The sequence below is a fragment of the Nothoprocta perdicaria genome, unplaced genomic scaffold, assembly GCF_003342845.1.
Source record: "Nothoprocta perdicaria isolate Ctin4 unplaced genomic scaffold, notPer1 scaffold_42, whole genome shotgun sequence".
NCBI lineage: Eukaryota > Metazoa > Chordata > Aves > Tinamiformes > Tinamidae > Nothoprocta > Nothoprocta perdicaria.
This window is the reverse complement of record NW_020455666.1, coordinates 1369159-1375158: the sequence shown is the minus strand read 5'-3', so window position 1 is coordinate 1375158 and position 6000 is coordinate 1369159. Positions and strand designations below refer to the sequence as shown.

General features: G+C 34.7%; 2 protein-coding genes across 2 annotated transcripts in view; one reads left to right on the top strand and one right to left on the bottom strand.

The window, feature by feature from the left end:
- Positions 1-1902, bottom strand: part of ASPN (asporin) — a 13319-nt gene extending 11417 nt beyond the window's left edge. Inside the window, exon 1 of the mRNA XM_026046014.1 lies at positions 1831-1902. The gene's annotated coding sequence lies outside the window, so the exon portion shown is untranslated. The remainder of the gene's footprint in view (positions 1-1830) is intronic.
- The window catches only part of CENPP (centromere protein P), a 101545-nt gene that overhangs the window by 52123 nt on the left and 43422 nt on the right, over positions 1-6000 (top strand). The window lies entirely within an intron of this gene.

Below are 6000 nucleotides of genomic sequence, written 5' to 3'. Positions count from 1 at the left end.
CAAAGGAGTGGGTGGAACAGCCACCAGAGAAGTATACAGGAATAAGAGGGGAAAGAACAGAGCAGAACAGCTGTTGCAATGCATGCAAATGTTCAACTGGCTCGAGAGTTTTTGTGAATAATATTCAGGATGATTATTGCCTGAACAATGTCTGTCCTTATGCACTTGCATKTTCTGCAGACCAGAATATCTGAGTTTCGATAAGAATGGTGTGAATCCAGGGAGGGCTCATGTAGTTCTTGCATCACACCTTCTGCTCTGGAATCCCCTTCCTTGAGGACTAAACCTCTGGAATAAGAGTTGTCGGCGGGACCCTCATCACCTTGCAGGGAGGGGCCTGCCTGGGCTGCCGGGAGGTACAGAGTTGCCACTCACACTCYACAGCTGCCTTTCTATCCTCGTGTTCTTGGCAATCCTACAGTTGGTGCCTCCTGTTCAGGACATATACCCCAAGTAATGAGTGATCTTTACCAAAAGTYGTCATGCCAGGTGACATGTGGAATACATAATACTTTTTATGTTGTTATTTTAGTATGGTAATTGTGAGTTAACCTTTTTAATGCAAGTGACATATCAGCATGTTTAAAGTGACTAAAATCACTTTCAGATAGTAAAATTGAACAGGAAATTCCCACAGAAATGTTCAATAGTTTTATAACATGAAAATCYTCCACATGAGTTATGAGAGAAAATGCTTTTGTGGGGACAAAAGTTATTTCATTAGCATGGAATGTCTGCATACACTAGGAAAAAAGTTTGAATTCCCTGGTGGTTTCATGCCAGTAGCGGAATCCTACAACACGTGTTTTTTGTTGTCTTCTAAGTCATGCCACTGAAAGAGTTAATAGGTAGTGTGTTAAGACTTAAGAAGACTAAGAATTATTTTTAGAAGTAACTTCTGTTCCTGTGTAGGGAGGCAAAAATTGTACAGCATTGTTTCTGARAAGGAAATATTTAAATGACACATTCGAGGTCTTTACAGAAGCAGAGAAAAATCTCTCTGTTCATTAATAACACAAATCATTACGGTGTGCGCAGATTTTGTCCAAAGAAAGGCAAGACTGTAGCTGTTTTGAAAGCTATATATAAAAATAGTTCTGGTTCTATTAGTCATTGTCTCATTCCATAAATAAATGGATTTATGTTTAACTCTTTGTCTACTGATTTATTTAGTTTGTTTAAGGGAAATAAGTAGAAGCTTTTTGCTCAGTAAAATGATTGYAGTAAGAATTGTGCCCTGAGAAATAGTGCAGTATTCAAGTTACATAGTATGGTAATGAATAACATATTTGTAAAATAACATATGTTTATAGAAGGCTTAGTTTTCTTAGAAAACACTGACTTGTATTACTGAATGTGGTCTATGAACTATGTTCTATTAGGTTATTTTGATTTAGAGATGCTTATCTATAATTCAGTCTTGTTTCATTTTTAATTACTTGTATCTACTTAAAAAAACTTTGGTTATTTAATTATAGAAAGATGACTCAAAGTTAAATATGAGTGATTGTGGTTGATAAATCTTTGTAGTTTGAAATAACTGAGAAACAAGAGCTGATTGTGTCAGTTAGGAAGCTTGATCTAACAAGTCGTTTAATAGTTAAATAGCTCACCTTTTTTATTTTTATTATTCTTTTGCTTTGGAGCTCAAATGCYGTAAATACAGAATTATTTCAGCTGTGAAATAGATTTTAGAGTGCTCCATTAAAAAATTAGTACTTCTAACTCTAAATTACCTGACATTATTTAATCTGTATGATAGTGAAGGATTGTCTGTTGCTTAATTCTGCATTGCTGTTTAAGTAGAATAGATATTCAAACGCAACATACCTTGCAAGTTTGATAGTCCTTCCAAAAGCACCGTGATAATCCACCTGAGGATTTTGTCCAGTTTATTTCATTAAAAAAAAAAAAAAAAGATTTAGGCAAATTAGGCTGAGTGCTGTGAAACAGAAAGCAAGTATAAAGCAAAGATAAAGCAAAACTCCACTTCAAAACTTCTTGATCCTCCTGGCACCCTGGGTGATACCCAAGTAAACTGCAGCTAGAGATTAGCCCATCTTAGTACTGGAGAGTGATATTAAGACGACTCGTTACTACTCATATGTTTTTCATCACTGGCTGTATCACAGCCAAAACTTCTGGCTTAACTCTAGACGTCTAGTGGAAGACTTTGTAAAACCTATAGTTTAATGATAGTTGACATAAGGCCATTGAAAGTACATCGAAATCCATTTCAGTCAATTCCTGATAGGACATCACACTTATTAATGATTTCAATGGCCTTTATTACTAAAAAGTAAGGCTTCAATAAAAATAGAAAGTCATAGCCAGYAGCAAGAATAGTAGCAGCCAGTAGCAATAGACTGCAGTGATCAGCAAATTGCCAAATCCTTACGAAGTTGTAAAGTCAATAATTTGTGTAGTCATATATAAGTATGACCTCTGTTTTAGTAGAGAGATATATGATCAGGTGAAACATGTAAAATGTAGAACAGATTTCCTTGCTCAATATATTAGTTTATTGCATGGTGTCTGAGAAATAAAACATCAATTTAAACAGAAGCAACATATACAATATTCTGTGATAAAAGTTTGGAGCTTAAAACAACATCTCACAGTTTGAGCCAGATTGTGTTATTAGTACTAACATGCACATCACAGCACTCAGAAATTTGGCTATTCATAGCTTACTTGAGTAGACCGCCTATTTAGATATACTTCAAAATATATGACTAGTTGAGCATGCTTAAAATGGGAGACTTCTAGTCTAAATAATGTCCTCGGTATCTAGTTTCACAATATATTCTATCTGTCCAAATCCATGTACATTTGATTTCACCTGTTGGCTCCTTTCCATGTTGTGTCTGACCTTGATAGAGAAAAATATATAGGAAAATATATATTTTTATCTCAATTTAGTGTTGCTTATGACTTTTCAAGTAGAATATTTGTTGTTTTGTCTACTGTTATTAGCTTAAGGGAAGAAAAAGATATTGTCCCCAAAATTAAAACCTTGCTGCCATTATACCGAAGAAGATAAAGCTTATGTTACCTACCACTTTGTTCTTCCATGTGTGTTCTAGTTTTAGTAGAATAGGTGAATGCTGATAAACATTCTCCCTATCACTTTTTCCCAAAGGATGAAATTACAGTTTCGTGAGCAATCACTTTCCCACATAAAATAATTGAGAGATAATCTTAAGCTTTTCTGAAATCTCAAGTTACGTGTGTCTGCATTCTGTTGTCTGCATTTAGAAACCAAACCTTCCTAAGCAAATACTTCTCTGTTTTGAGTGGGTTGGTTTGGATGCATTTACTTGAGTGAATTTGTGTCAAATTGCTGTTTTAAAAACCTCCAGTGCCGCCTTGGCTCTTGAAGAGACGAGAGAGGGGCCTGAGGGTTGGGAGGTAAATGTATTGGATTCCTCTTTTTCACTTCTCATTTCAGCAGTGGAGTGTTGAAGAGGGAGCARTTTCAGCTGATCATATTTTTTTCAGGTTTTTTTATTGTTATTCATTTTTAGCTGACTCTGGTGATAGAAACACATTCCCGTGTAGATCAGTTTTATCTGATTTGTGCTACATATCAAGGCTGATGTGCAGAGCTTTTCAGTATTAATGGGGGAAAAGTAACCATCCTCTCATAATGGTTTATATGTATGTTTTGTACAGTATATTGGGTTAATGCTATAGAAGTATATATTGCTTCTGCTGAAATGCTGTTCTTATAGTGAAGCTGTTTAATATCCTCTGGACTAGATTTAGCATTCTGATCCTTAATATCTTCTAAACCATTTGTTTCAGCCACTTAACTAGCTTTGAGCTTTAGAGATTGACTGTTAAGGGCAATGTTAAAAACTAAAATAACCCAATTGTTCCCAGTCTAGTATATGAGCATGTTCTTTTATACACTTGGAACATAGTTTTAGTTTACTAAAATTTAGCTACTATTGCAAAATTCTTTTCCAAGCTTACTGTTTCCAATATACTTTAACTTTTGGACCCAAAGACGTTACATGAGCCAACACAGTAGGCAGCTGTGGAGCTCTGAATGCAAGTTGCAGTATATGAACTAAGAAACAGAGTTCAACACTTCAATGTGCCTCTCAATTTTTGTCKTCTTATGTAGCACATGTAGCAGCTCTTCAAAGGATGTAGCTGCTACCTTTTTAGGGTAGAGTGAAATGTTGCTTTCTTGCTTATGTTATAAAACAGTTGATTTGAGGTGATGTGGTTGAAGAAACTATTAAAGGAACACTTTATATTACTGTTAGCATTTGTACTCCTTGGACAAGGAGTAATTTTCTCAGTTATTCATAAGTTGCAAATTCTGATACATTCACATCTATCTAAATTAATGGAATTCAGACACTTTTTTTTTGCCCCTACATTACAAATTAACACTTCAGCTTGCCCCGTAGGGTATCTTTAGGTAGAGAAGCATTTTTGCTCTAGTTTTCAAATGGTGATATTTAGCTCTGCGACTTCAAGCAATTATTCATGCTTTGGATTCTTTGATATTTCACAAGCTCCACCTAGGAACCATAAAAAGAAAATGGATCTTTAGAACCACAAAAATGGAAGTTGTTTAAAAGAAAAGAAAGCCTACTTTTGTAACTGTAAGAGTTGAAATGCTAAAATAAAAATAAACCTTGTTGTTGCCAGCAGTATAATATTTTTATAACACATGGTTACCAGGCATCATATTTCATTTAGCTGTTTCCTGAACAGTGATCCTTTTTTTAATAATCTGTTATAAAAACACTTCCACATTCATTTAATTTGTGAAATTTGGATCCTACTGAAGAGATACTACTATATAGAATCTAGTGTAAGGATCTTTTCCATGCAAGTAACTGTTTGTATGTTTTCCTGCATTATGTAATTTAAAAAGAAATTTAAATAAATAATTTAACTAAATGAGCTAAAAATTATATGACATCAAACAATTTGTTCAGGCCACTTCAGTGGATTCTGTATCTCCCAATGAGGGAGTTGATTGAAAAATAGAAGTCTACCTTGCCCTAAAATGTATAGTTTTCTTGTATGAATTAGCTTCTGAAGCCAGAGGAATACATTGAGTACATAGTACATTAGAGTGCTGTCTTTCGTTAGGATGAAATATGCAAAGAAAAAAAAGTACAGTGTTTTATCAGTAGCAGATCACATCTGTGAAGTAAAATGCTCTTTTGATTTCTTTAYTGAAGGTGACTATATTTGCATTTCTTAATATGTGCACATATGCAAGCAAGCATATGCTGCCATATGTGGCTTTTTTGAGTTTATCTTGTGTACATTTGTTATTGCAAGTCAAAATAAATACTTTTACATTGGCTACCAGTGTTTATAAATGTGGTTTACATAAAATGATGAATCTAACATCAACTGCACAAATCTCTCTTGGAGACTACTCATAACATTTTATTAACATGACATACTCCTTTCATGCTCACAGCCAGTCTGTGCATAGTGCAGTCGTATGTTTTGGTTTCAGTTAAGTTCTGGCTTTTGTCAAGTTGAACTGCACCATTTAAACAAATTGGTTAAAGAAAAACACTATTCTTCAGCTTCTGTGAGGCATCTTGATTCTTCAATATTTCCATGTAAATATGTAAACTAACCATGGTTATTTGAGATGCACAAGTAATCATCTACTGGTTAATGGAGACTAACATTGCTGAGTATTTTTGGCAACTGTCTTAGAAACTGCAACAAAATACACTGTCAATTTGCAGTCAGTCTTTCATTTTTGCATTTATTCACAACATGTAAAACCAATGGCAGTTCATAACCTGCGTATTGGAAGACAACATAGAGGAAGAGTTGTAAAGCCAAGTGTGAATGTACATGTATCCATTTGATGGTAAGACTTCTCAGATGCTACTGAAAACCAGTGATGGAAAGATTTCTTCAGTTTTAGTGCTTTATGCTGGCAGATGGTTTGCATTGCCTTAGCAGAAAGTACGTTAACACTGTCCTTCCTTAGGCCATGGAGTA